This window comes from Herpailurus yagouaroundi, unplaced genomic scaffold (genome assembly GCF_014898765.1).
Source record: "Herpailurus yagouaroundi ecotype Mexico unplaced genomic scaffold, PumYag 426, whole genome shotgun sequence".
NCBI classification, from domain to species: Eukaryota; Metazoa; Chordata; class Mammalia; order Carnivora; family Felidae; genus Herpailurus; species Herpailurus yagouaroundi.
This window is the reverse complement of record NW_024412643.1, coordinates 154,450-168,413: the sequence shown is the minus strand read 5'-3', so window position 1 is coordinate 168,413 and position 13,964 is coordinate 154,450.

The window sequence follows — 13,964 nt, the reverse complement described above, 5'->3', positions numbered from 1 at the left end:
GCTACACGGACTGACAGGAGGCAGCCGGGGCGGAGGGGCAGCCCGCCGGTAAAACCCATTTCATTAAAATATAACTTACATAAAATAACACGTACACATTTTAAGTATGCATTTAGATGAGTTTTCAGAAACATATACAGTCATGCAGTCAATACCTCAGTCATGATACAAAATGTTTCCATTACTCCATATGGTTCCCATTCTCTACCCACCACCTCAAGAACCACAGATAAACTGATCAGCTTTGTAGCACTATGCATCACATTTTTATTTCCTAGAATTTGTACAAATGGAATGATACGACATATACTCTTTTGTGTCTGGCTCCCTTCGTTTAACATAATGTTTTAAAAAGCCTTTCAGATTGTGTGTATCAGTAGTTAATTTATTTACATTGCTTCCACTGTATAGATATACCATAAATTGTATATCCATTCACTTCTTGACATTTGGATTGTTTTCAGTTAGGAGATATTTTAAATAAAGCTGCCATGAACATTCACGTACAAGTCTTCTGTGAACCTGCATTTTCATTTCTCTTGACTAAATAATGATAAGTGTATGCTTAACTTTCACAAAAAGTTGCCAAACTGTTTTCCAAAACAGTAACGCTATGTTACATCTCCATCTGTAATGTATTCAGTTGCCCCACATTGCTGCTAACAGTTGGTGATTTGAATCTTAGTGATTTGGTAATTTGGATCTTTCAGCAAATTCATCTGTTGCATTTAAGTTTTCAAAATTATTGAGTTTTAATATGTATTATCCTTTAATGTCTCTAGGATCATACCAATATCCTTTCTTTTATTTTTTTTTCCTTGACCAAGCTAGCTAGATTTATTTGCTTTCCTGATTAAAAAAAAAAAAAAGTTTCCTGTTTTATTTTTTATAGTGCTTACTTCGTTGATTTCTATTCCTGTCTTGATTACTTCATCCCTACTTTGTGTTTAACTTATTTTTTTAGCACCTTACATTAGCAGCTTAGATAGTTGATTTTAGAACATTTTTTCCTAATACAAACATTAAAAGCTACAGATTTGCCTCTCAGTACTACTTTTATGCTGCATCCCACAAATGATATGTTATGTTTTTAAATTTTTATTCAGTTCAAAAGATTTTCTAATCTCTTTTGTGACTTCTTTTACCCATAGGTTATTTAGAAATATTGTTCCTAGCAGTGCCTGGCTGGCTCAGTTGGTGGAACATCTGACTCTTGATCCCAGGATTGTGAGTCCAAGCCCCATGTTGGGCATGGGGACTACTGTAAAAAAAAAAAAAAAAAAAAAAAAAAAAAAGGAAGGAACTATTGTTGCTTAATTTCAAAATAAGTTGTTCAGCTTACTTATCAGTAGTTTATAGCTCACAATCAAATTTATTTTAGGTTTTCCCTATTAGGCAATTATTTCATATGACAGTACAAATTTTACACTGGCCAGCACATTCAGTGGAATATCAAATTGTAGAGGTGGTAACAGGGACATCACATGTCTTATTTTAGTGAGACCCTTCTAGCATTTCACCCTTCAGTATGATATTTGCTATAGATTTTGAGGCAGCACACTTTAACAGATGAAAGAGTATTTATGTGAGCAAAACTTGGACATTTGAGTACATTTTCTACATCTACTGATATAACAATAGTATGATTTTTTTCCTCTTTTAATTTGTCAAAGTGATGAATTACATTGAAGATTTTCTGATATTGCATCATCTTTGCAATCCTGGGATAAATCTTATTGCTCATTTTTTAAAAATACAATTTCAGATTCATTGCTTGCTTTGTTGTTGTTGTATTTGTTAGTGATTTTAATGTACCTGAAATTTATTTGGGGACATGATATGAGGTAAGAACGAAAATATAGTTTATTCTGTAGGCAACTTTTCCTTTATCATTTGTTTGGATGATTTATATATTTCCTGTTAGTGTATAAGCTAAATAATTTTTGGCATTTCTTTTTAAATATTTCTATTGTTCTGTGTTTTTTTTTTTTAATTTTTTTTCAACGTTTTTTATTTATTTTTGGGACAGAGAGAGACAGAGCATGAACGAGGGAGGGGCAGAGAGAGAGGGAGACACAGAATCGGAAACAGGCTCCAGGCTCCGAGCCATCAGCCCAGAGCCTGACGCGGGGCACGAACCCACGAACCGCGAGATCGTGACCTGGCTGAAGTCGGACACTTAACCGACTGCGCCACCCAGGCGCCCCTCTGTGGTTTTTATTAATGTATTTTAATGCCATTGGCCATTTCAGATTTTTCTTGAAAGTAATCAGGGTATAAGCAATTGTTTTGCTTTATTTTCTTTTGTTTTACTCCAATGAAGTATTTTCTCATATAAGAAAACTTAAAAATATCACTCTCAAAAGGGTGTCTATGTCTTGGCCAGAAATATTTTTAATCAGTGAAAAACAATTTTAGGTAAAAGAATGCTCTGCTTATCTTTGCAAGGGGATTTACTACCTTCTATTACCATTAATGCATTTCAATTGATGACAAAGCAAGCAAACCCAATCTGGTCCATGTAGATGTTAACCAAAGTTGGTACCCAGTGTGAGCTAGGCCTGAGGAAAGAATCAGGCTCAGGTGACAGAAATAATCTGGTTAAGCTCCGTTCTCTTCAAAAGCCTTGTCCAAGGCCTTGGAGAGCTCCAGTCCCAGACCCTTTGCCCAGATAGCCACTGTTGTCAGTTTGTGTGTATCCTTTCTTTCTAGGATGCATTCAAATACATCCGTGTGTGTTTATACATATGTACATTCAGGAATGTGGAGTTCACAGATATGGAGGTATGCTGCTTTACACAAGTGCTATTACTTATCCTTGATGTTTTTACTTAACAATGTCTTGGAAATCTTTCCATGTTAAGTAACTGATGAATGGTGTGCCATAGACTGACAGCATCATAACTTATTTAACTCTTCTCTCATTGATGGGCTTCGAGGTGGTTGGCAAATTTTCACCATTACATTGTAACAGCAGTCTTTCAGGATAAAGTTTAAAGGTATTCAATGACATTTGAGGTTCTCTACAATGTGTCCTCCGTCTCTGAAGTCTCACCTCCTACTTATGTACCCTCCCCAAATAGTATGCTCCAGTCAAACTAGACTAACAGGATTTTCTGGGCTCAAAACCTTTGTGCACATCAGTCCTTCCACCCAAATGGTCCTCTCCTCCCATCTTTCTAAATTTGGCTTTGTGTTAGAAGGCCATCTCATATCCCCATTCTTCTGTGAAGACTTTCCTCTTCCCTGATCTTCTAGTCTATCATAATCTCTTTTTCCAATAATTTGTTTTATTCTGCACCACTCATTCAATATTTGTATACTCTTTTGTATTATATTTCATGAGATTACTAATCCTGATGTCTCCAGCCAGAAGTTAAGTACTCAAAGTCAGAGAAATTCTCTTGCCTTTTAACTGAACTTCTGGCTCTATTTTCTTTCTTCTTGAGGAATACCTTCCTCCACATTCAAACAAACTTGTCCATGTCGTTCCTCTTTTCACAAACAGAGGGTGATGGTGATGTCATCCTTAACAGCTCCCTCATGAGTGACACCACCAGTTTCCTCATTAAGTAGTCACAACAAGGGGTGTCTTATAAGGTGATTCCTGACTGAGGCCTACAAACCCTTCCCTTCTCCATTCCTCCACTCCCCATCCCCCCACCCACCCCCCACCACCTGTCCCCATTGCCTGTGGGCCCATATTAGTATTAGTATTATTCTCAACACATCGCATTTGGCCGTGGGTCAGAGTGGTATCCTTGGTTCCTCCTTTAGCACTTCTGCCATCCCATCACCTTCACATGAAACCACTCAGGTGAAAGAAACAGTGTATGCTGATGCTGAAGACACACTGGCCTACTCAGAAGTGCTCCACATCTCTTCCACTCATAGCCCAGTAGACACTATTTGTCATAGGGCCCAACACAACTGAAAAAGAGACTACAAAGTGTAGAGGACCCACAAAGAATATTTGGAGAGTACAACTGTCTTTGCTGTGAAACTTAGGACTTTAAGAAATGGAGACAGGGGCGCCTGGGTGGCTCAGTCGGTTAAGCATCCGACTTCGGCTCAGGTCATGATCTCACGGTCCATGGGTTCGAGCCCCGCGTCGGGCTCTGTGCTGACAGCTCAGAGCCTGGAGCCTGTTTCAGATTCTGTGTCTCCCTCTTTCTCTGACCCTCCCCTGTTCATGCTCTCTCTGTCTCAAAAATAAATAAATGTTAAAAAAAAAAAAAGAAAGAAAGAAATGGAGACAGCAAGACGCCATAAAAGGCAAAAAGAGCCTTGAGAAACTGTTCAGGAGAAAAGCTTCCACATAAGCCTGAATGGAGTCTCTTTCCAAAAATATCCACCAAAATATTTGAGAATCTTGACTAAGTTACTCTGCCTATAATTCTACCAATGATAGAGGCATTTGGCTGAACCACTTTTCTTCTTGAAAACTGCAGATACTCTGAGAAATCTTAGTGGTTGTGTTTTCTCTCTTTCTCTCTCTCTCTGAATTAATTCAAATAAGGTTTCCCCACATCCCCTAAGTGAGGCCAGTGAGAGAAGAGGCACTTTATTAGGGGAAAATAAAGAGGTAATTTTGGAGCAGGGATTACTTTAGATAGTGGGCATGCCTGGGCAAGGTGCCAGCTACCATGAGGAGTTTAGGGTAACAGGAGAGAGGAAGAACAGCAAAATGGAGGGTAGAGGAAGCCCCTATCTCCAATTTTTACTTCAACCACCTCTGGAAAGGGGGCAGATACTCATCCTATTTGTCTTTCTTGCCACTTCCCCTGTCCTACCTTATCCTCCTTCTTCTAGAGTGCAGATCTCAGGCTGGCTTCATAGTGAGGCGTAAATCTCTTTGAGAAGCATAGCAGGGTTAATAATTTTCAACTACTTTGTTGGTTATACAGGATTTTATAATCTCACCTAGGGATCTGAACAGCCACTTTAACTGTTTATATAGAAAAAAAATTATAATGTTCTAAGTTCCAAACACCTGGATTACATTTTTTAAAATAAGATGTACTGTTTTTTTCTGATTATAAAAATAACACATGTAATAACAAACTTTGAAAAATATAGGAGGCAAATATAAAGAAGCTAATTTAAATCATCCATAGTTTCACATTATAAACACAACCCATTTTTTTGACTGGGGCAGGACACAGTGCCACCACTAGCCAAAATATATGTTTTTGCCTCCCTGGGTACATTTCCTCTATTGCTGTTAGATGTGGCCGTGTGACCAAATCCTAGCCAATGAATGTAAATAGAAGGTACGCTTCTGGGCCTAGCCCATAATAAGATCCCACACCTGAAGTTCAGTTCTCCTTTCCTTTCCAGCTGGCTAGAATAAAAATGGTCTCCAAGGCAACCTTGGAAACCATGCATTCAAGATAGAAGTATTCCTATCAGTCTCTTGGATTGCGTGGGTGGCTTAGTCCGTTAAGCCTCTGACTTTGGCTCAGATCATGATCTCACAGTTTATGGGTTCGAGCCCTGTGTTGGGCTCTGTGTTGACAGCTCAGAGCCTGAAGCCTCCTTCAGAATCTGTGTCTCCCTCTCTCCCTGCCCCTCCCCTGCTCATACTCTGTCTCACACTCTCTCAAAAATAAACATTTTAAAAAAAGAGAGAAGTGTTCCTGTCAGCCTCTGTCCTACAATAGTTTTACAGAGGAGGGACCTATACCAATCTGTACATCTACCCAGTAGTGCTAAGTGAGAAAAAGCAAACTTCTCCTGTATGAGACTTTTGCGTCTACCCCTTCCCACAGTTAACCTGCCCTACTAATATAGCTAAGGATTGCCTAGATTTTCCTAGTAACCTGTAAACTATCTACCATGGGCCTGGAACATGGAATAGGCCCTCAGGAAATATTTCTTGTTTGTTTATTGATCAGTTGGTTGACTGAACACATATATTCTCAGTGAAATGATTCCTACAGGATCCCTTCCTTTCTACAGCTGCAATCCTTGCTATCCAAGAGCGAATGCCTTTCGTGTGTTATGGAATTTCCCATTTTCTCATTTCCTCCACTGGGAAACAAGGTCATAAATCCCTCAAAACACAGTGATGTCTAACAAAGAAAGAATTTAACATCTATTTTACAAATCCAGAGTGTGCAAGGGTAGACTTTTTTTTTTTTTTTTTTTTTTTTTTTTTTTTTTTTTTTGCTCCACACCCAGCATGGAGCCCAACATGGGGCTTGAACTCACAACCCCGAGATCATGACCTGAGCTAAGATCAAGAGTTGGGTGTTTAACTGACTGGGCCACCCAGGCACCCTCAGAGTGTGCAGGGGAATGTCCTATCACCACATCGAAATTCTAACTGGTATCTTTTGGCAGGAGTTTCAGCACAATAAGTGTGCATTAATAGATCAATCTAAATACAATTTTCCCTCCCTAAAGCACATGTTGGTTCCAAGCATGTACACAGGTGACTTTTAGAACATCCACGATAAGCAAATGTCCCCCACAAATAAAGAAAAAGAACAAGGGGTAAGTGAAATTAGAGGGTTGAAAATGAAGAGGAAGAAAATAAAGAACATCCTTAAACTGAAAAGATTTGAAACGGAAAAATGTATATGAAAGAAAAATGAAAACATGGGACAAAAAATGGTGAAAAGAAAGCTGGAGATCCAGGTAAGAGTCCTGAGATTTTTCTCCAGACTTCGCCGTTGCCACTGGTTTGGTGAGCTGAACAGAGTCTGATTCAGATTAGCAGTGGGCCAGCCTTCCCGAAGTTGCTGGATTTAATGGGTGTCCCCAAGACCTTTCACCCAGTTTCCCCTCAATGAACACACCTCAGTGTGGAATTATGCTAACTATTCTGGAATTGCCTCTTCAAACCAGTTCAACAGCTTGCTTGTGCCAGAGTGATGCAGGGCCAAGATTAATGGAAACCAGAAGTGGTGCCAGGATCATCCCTCCTGTGTGTTATACCTCTACAACTGAACGGACATAAAGGATATCTTCTGAGGGTTCTTGTTGCCCACAACCCACCCCTCCACCCTGCAAGTCAGATCCTGACACAGGCCACTGTTGGGCCAGGTGGGACACTAATGACCGTGTCAATGAAAAGGTGTGAGCTGGTTGTATTGAGCTGGTCTTATCAGTCACCATCGAACACCATCTTCTTGAAACACTAAAAGGACATATGACATTATCTCAATATGTATCTAAGTAATATGCATCTAAGTAAACAGTCCTTCCAGATAGAATTCTTGAGAAAGAACAAAGCTGAACATATCATAATCCCAGATTTCAAGATATACTACAAAGCTATACTAAACAAAACAATGAGGTATTGGTACAAAAATAGACACATAGATCAATGGAACAAGACAGAGAGCTCAGAACTAACCCTACACCTATAATCAATTAATCTATGACAAAAGAGGAAAGAATATACAATAGTAGGGCATCTGGGTGGGTCAGTCATTTAAGCATCTGACTTCAGCTCAGGTCATGATCTTGCAGTCCATGAGTTCAAGCCCCATGTTAGGCTCTGTGCTGACAGCTCACAGCCTGGAGTCTGCTTCAGATTCTGTGTCTCCCTCTCTCTCGGCCCCTCCCCCAACTCTCTCTTGCTCTCTCTCTCTCTGTCAAAAATAAATAAACATTTTTAAAAAAAGAATATACAATAACAAAAAGACAGTCTTTTCAATAAATGGTGCTGGGAAACCTGGACAGCTACTTGCAAAAGAATGAAATTAGACCACTTTATTACACTAACACAAAAACAAACTCAAAATGGATTAAAGACCTAAATGTGAGACCTGAAACCATAAAACCCCCTAGAAGAAGACATAATCAGTGATATCTTGGACATTGCCATTAGCATCATATTTATAGACATGTCCTCTCACACAAGGGAAACAAAGCAAAAATAAACTATTAGGACTACATCAAAATTAAAAGCTTTTGCACAGCAAAGAAAACCATCATTAAAACATAAAGGCAACATAGTGAATGGGAGAAGATATTTGCAAATGACATATCCAATAAGGGGTTAATCTCCAAAATATATAAAGAACATATACAGCTCAACACCAAGAAAACAAGTAATCCAATTTAAAAATTGGCAGACAATATGAATAGACATTTTTCCAAAGAAGACTTACAGATAATCAACAGACATATGAAAAAATGCTAAACATCTCTCACCATCAGGAAAATGCAAATCAAAACCACAATGAGATAACACCTCACACCAGTCAGAATGGCTACTATCAAAAGATAAGACAAGATAACAAGTGTTGGGGAGGATGTAGAGAGAAGCAAACCCTCATACCCTGTTGATGAGAATGTAAATTAGTATAACCACTATGGAAAACAGTATGGAGATTCCTCAAAAGTAAAAATATGACCGAGTAATTCTACTACTAGATATGATTCAATAATTCCACTACTGGGTATTTACCCAAAGAAAACAAAAACACTAGATATATATTACAAAAGAGTCTCAGGGGCGCCTGAGTGGCTCAGTCAGTTAAGTGTCTGACTTCAGCTCAGGTCATGATCTCACGGTTTGTGGGTTTGAGCCCCGCATTGGGGTCTGTGCTGACAGCTCAGAGCCTGGAGCCTGCTTTGGATCCTGCGTCTCATTCTCTCTCTGGCCCTCCCCCACTTGTGCTCTGTCTGTCTCTGTCTCTCAAAAATAAACAAAGGTTAAAAAATTTTTTCAAAAAGATATATTCACCACTCTGTTTATTATAGCATAATTTACAATAGTAAAGATATGGAAGTAACCCAAAGTGCCCATACATAATAAATGGATAAGGAAGATGTAGTCTATATATAATGGAATATTACTCAGCCTAAAAAAGAATGATATCTTGCCATTTGCAACAATATAGATGAACCTAGAAGGTATTATTCTAAGTGAAATAAGTCAGTCAGAGAAAGACAAATACCATATGATTTCACTTATATGTGGAATCTAAAAATCAAATGAGAAAACAAAAAACAGACTCTTAAATACAGAGAACAGACCAGCGGTTGCCAGAGGGAAGGTGGATGGTGGGATGGGTGAAATAGATAAAGGGTAATATTGAGAGATTCAAATTTTCAGTTATAAAATAAAAAAGTCACAGGGTGTCTGGGTGGCTCATTTCATGACCAACTCTTGATTTCGGCTCAGGTCACGATCTCACAGTTGTGAAATCAAGCCCTGCATCAGGCTTTGCACTGGGCACGGAGCCTGCTTGGGATTCTCTCTCTCCCTCTTTCTCTGCCCCTCCCCTGCTCATGCTCTGTCTCTCAGAATAAATAAAAAAAATTTTAATAAAAATAAAATAAAATAAAATAAAATAAAATAAAATAAGTCATGGAAATAAAAAGTGTAGTATAGGGAATATACTAATAATATTGTAGTAACACTGTATGGTGACAGATAGTGACTACACTTATCATGGTGAGCAGTGAGTAATATATAGTAATGTATTACTGAATCAATATGTTGTATACCTGAAACTAATATACGCTGTATGTTAATTATACTTCAATTTTTTTAAAAGGCAAAAACCCTGACACTCCATAAACCATGATGTCTAATTATAATATCTTAAAATTAGAAATCAATAATAAATATGGCTTTTAAAAACACATATATATATAAATTTAAAAGCACACTTCTAAATATCATTGGCCCAACAGAAAGACATAATGAAAGCTTTGAAATATTTCTAACTTGACAGAAAGAACTGCATTTTAAAAACTTGTGGAAAACCCTCAACACAGGATGTAAAGGAAATTTATACATTATATGCATTTATGTAAAAACATAAAAGATTCAAAATAAACACAATAAACTAGGAAAAGGACAAGAGATCAAATGCAAAGACAGTAGTAGGAAAAAAGTAATATAGATAAGAATAAAAAGTAATGAAATAAAGGATATAAAATTGATATACAATCAATCCAAGAAAAGTTGGTTCTTCACAAGGACCTATTAAAATAGACAAACTCCTTGCACGATTGATCAAAGAAAAAGAAAAAAGAAGTTACAAATAAGCAAATTTAGAATGAAAAGTGTGAGGTACCTACATATTCAGTAGAGTTTTAAAAATCATAAGAGAACACTATAATTGTTATATCAATAAATCTGGAAACTTCAGTGAAATAGAATAATTTCTAGTCAAGTATAACTTACCAAAATTAGCCAAAGAATAAATAGAAAGAATAGAAGAAAAATGGAAAAAAAATTGATTTGGTACTTAAAAATATCACACTTAAAAATGGTATCAGGGAATAAATGAATAAATGGGGAAAATAGATAAATCTTCCATACAGAAGACTTCCAAACAATTTATGTAGCTACTTCACCCTCAGGAAAATTAAGCATAACTCCTCACTCCTTAAGAGGGGTCTGAATATAGTGATTTTCTTTCAAAGAATACAGAATGGCTTGCAAGAGTGGGAGTGGGGAGAGTGGAGAAATCTAACAAGCACTACTGCAGCCAGGTGACAAAGGTCAGTATCATTAGTGATAAGTCATACTTAAAGTATGTATCTTTGATTTGATATGATGAGAAGGGCAATTCACCTTTATGGTCTTCTTCCCCAGAACCCAAATATAATAAGAAAAACATCAAAGGGAACCTTCAGGCACTGTTGGTGGTAATGTAGACTGGTGCAGCCACTGTGGAAAACAGTATGGAGGTACCTCAAAAAATTAAAAATAGAACTACCATATGATCCAGAAATTCCATTTATGGATATTTATTCAAAATAGATGAAAACACTAACTTGAAAAGGTACCTGCACCCTTATTCATAGCAGCATTATTTATAATAGCCATGATCTGGAAACAACCTAAGTGTCCATCAATGGATGAATGAATAAAGAAAATGTAATATGCATGTGTGTATACATACGCATACACACATATATAATGGAAAATTGTTTAACCACAAAAAAGAATAGAATCCCATTTATGACAATATTGGATGGACCTTGGGGTCACTATGCTAAGTGAAATAAGTGAGAGAAAGACACTTACACGTGGAATCATAAATTGAGTGAAAAAGGTCAAAAGGTACAAACTTTCAGTTAAAAAATAAGTAAGTCCTTATTTTACACGGTAAATACACGTGTACAGAATGGTGAGTATACGTATAATATGGTATTATATGTTTGAAAGTCTCTCTCTGTGAGAGTAGATCTTAAATTGCTTGTCACAAGAAAAATATTTTTTGTAACTCTGTGTGGTGATGAAAGCTAACTACATATTGTGATGATCGTTTCACAATATATACATATAAAAACCACTGTTGTACACCTAAAATTAATATAAGGCTATATGTCAATTATATCTCAATTTTTAAAATAAATAAGTAAATAAATAAGTAGATTTTTTTAAAAGAAAAATACCAGATAAATCCCAACTGAAGGACATTTTACAAAATACCTAACCAGTACGCCTTGAAACTGCCAAGGTCATTAAAAACAAGAAAAGTCTGAGCAACTGTCACAGCCAAAAGGAGACAAAAGAGACCTGATAATTCAATGTAATGTGGATTCCTGGGAAGGGACCCTGGAACAGTAAAAGAACATTAGGGGAAAACTAAGGAAATTCAAATAAAGTATGGACTTTAGTAAATAATAATGTATTAATATTGGTTCATTAAATCTAACAAACTTACCATACTAATATAAGACATTAATAATAATGCAAAGCGTATGTGTGGGGTGGTGGGTTATATGGGAACTCTCTGTACTACATTATATGCTACATTTTCCTGTAAATCTAAAGTATCTAAAAAAAATTGTCTACTAACAAAGCCACATGATTGCATCATATAGATGCAGAAAAATAGTTAAAATTCAGGAATTGTTCATTATTTGTTACTTTCTGTTCATTGAATTTGTGAATGAATGAATGAATGAATGAATAAAATAAACAATTTTAACAGCTTGTGGCAAATGTGGAATAAATAAGAATTACCTTAATTTGATAAAGGGTATCTACTAAAAACACCAAACTTCATTGTGAAACATAAAAGTAGTCCATTTAAAGCCAGAGGCAATAATCTCACCAACCAATTCAATATTATACTGGAGGCTAACTCAATATAGTAAGAAAAGAAGGAAAAGATGTTAGGATTGGAAGTGAGTGGGGAAAAATAATTATTTGTAAATAATAAATTTTATCAAATAAATGGAAGTGAATCTACAGAGCAGCTCTTAGAGCCTCACACCATCACCTGCCTCTGAGAGGTGCCTCTCTGACAAAGGACCTCAAAGGAAATGGAAGCTGTTGTTCAGGTTCTTCTGTCCACTTTATGCATTTCTCAAACCGTCTCCTTCTACTGTTCTCCTCAACAGGATCCTCTGTGCATTTGTCCATTGTGAGATGAGAAGAGAATTTAACAGATCCGTTCCACAGCTCCCCTGAAGCTGGCGTGGGCAAGTTGGAGGCAAGTCAAATGTCACGGTGCACAGCACTAGGTAAGCAAATAGTTCAACCTTGTACTTCTGAGACACCTCCTCACCAAGCCCCTAACACTTACCACTTCAGAGTTAGGGTTGCCTGTCTTCCGTATCAAACCAACAGCAGTTTTGTCTCTCTAGGACGACAGAAAACTCCAGTAACAGAAGGGTCTCTCCCCAAACACCTTGAATTACACAAGCCCTTCTGTACCACACAGACCCAACACTAAGGACAGTTGAAGTGACCCTTTTATAACAATACTGACTTTCTCCCACCCAGCAAGTGGATTTTGAAGTAGAAATTAATCTTAGTTATAGAAAAATAAAGTTCTATTTTTCACACTCCCAAGTTTGTGATCTGAGTCTCAGTCCCACTACATGTACATCATTGATGCTCAAAAAATTTTAGGGCTCATGACTCTTAACCTAAGTCACGTACACCACAGCTTGGGTGATCTCCATAAATGACAGAAAATATCTTCCCCAGCAAGCTGTTAAGGTAATGATTTCTGAGAACAAGAATGGAAGAAAGGAAGCACAGAGGCCTTTATGTTTACTTTATACAATGCTACATCATTTTGTAATTAAAAAAAGAACTTCTTATCAATTATATCTCAACTTTGAGAAAAGAAAAAATAAAATAATGTTTATAGTACACCTAGCACATAGTAAGTTCTCTAAGTGATCAGCAGGACGCGCGGTGAGCCCAGCGTCCTCCTACGCCGCCATCTTCCCTCCTCCTCCAAGTAAGTTCTCAATAAATGAAGCTACCAATGAGAAGATCAATGTAAAACGATTCTTGGAAAACAACTGCTCATAAGCCATGAAATGATGTCCTTCCCCATGAGGATTTATCCTTATTACTGTTGCTTATTCTGCCCAATCTTTAAATAGAATATTTTGACTCACAGATCAAGCATTTAACCAAATAAATTACTGTAAATATTTTAAAAATTCTAAACAACAGAAAATAGTACACAAATTCAAATAAAATTTGATTCTTAAATGGGTGTTTCCAAAGATTACACATGTATGTCTTATTTTGTGAAAAATTAATTTTTCATACTGTGATTTCTAAAATTACTCCCTTACTAATTTCCAACTGTTTTCTATTATAAAGGGAGAGGGTACGTGAAATAATATGCCCTGAAAATTTTTGTCTGGGGGCACCTGGGTGGCTCAGTCGGTTAAGCGTCCGACTTCCGCTCAGGTCATGATCTCACAGTTCGTGAGTTCGAGCCCCACGTCGGGCTCTGTGCTGACAGCTCAGAGCCTGGAGCCTGCTTCACATTCTGTGTCTCCCTCTCTCTCTGCCCCTTCCCTGCTCATTCTCTGTCTCTCTCTGTCTCAAAAATAAATAAACATTAAAAATTTTTTTTAATTTTTTGTCTGAAATTTTTTGTCTAAGGCTATTAGAATGCTGATAGCCATTGAAATCAAACAATTGAACACTACCTGATGATGCTAGTCACCTTTTAGTTCATTTTCCTGTGCAGCAGCAACTGAGCCTCTTTGTCTTCTATTGGTTTCCT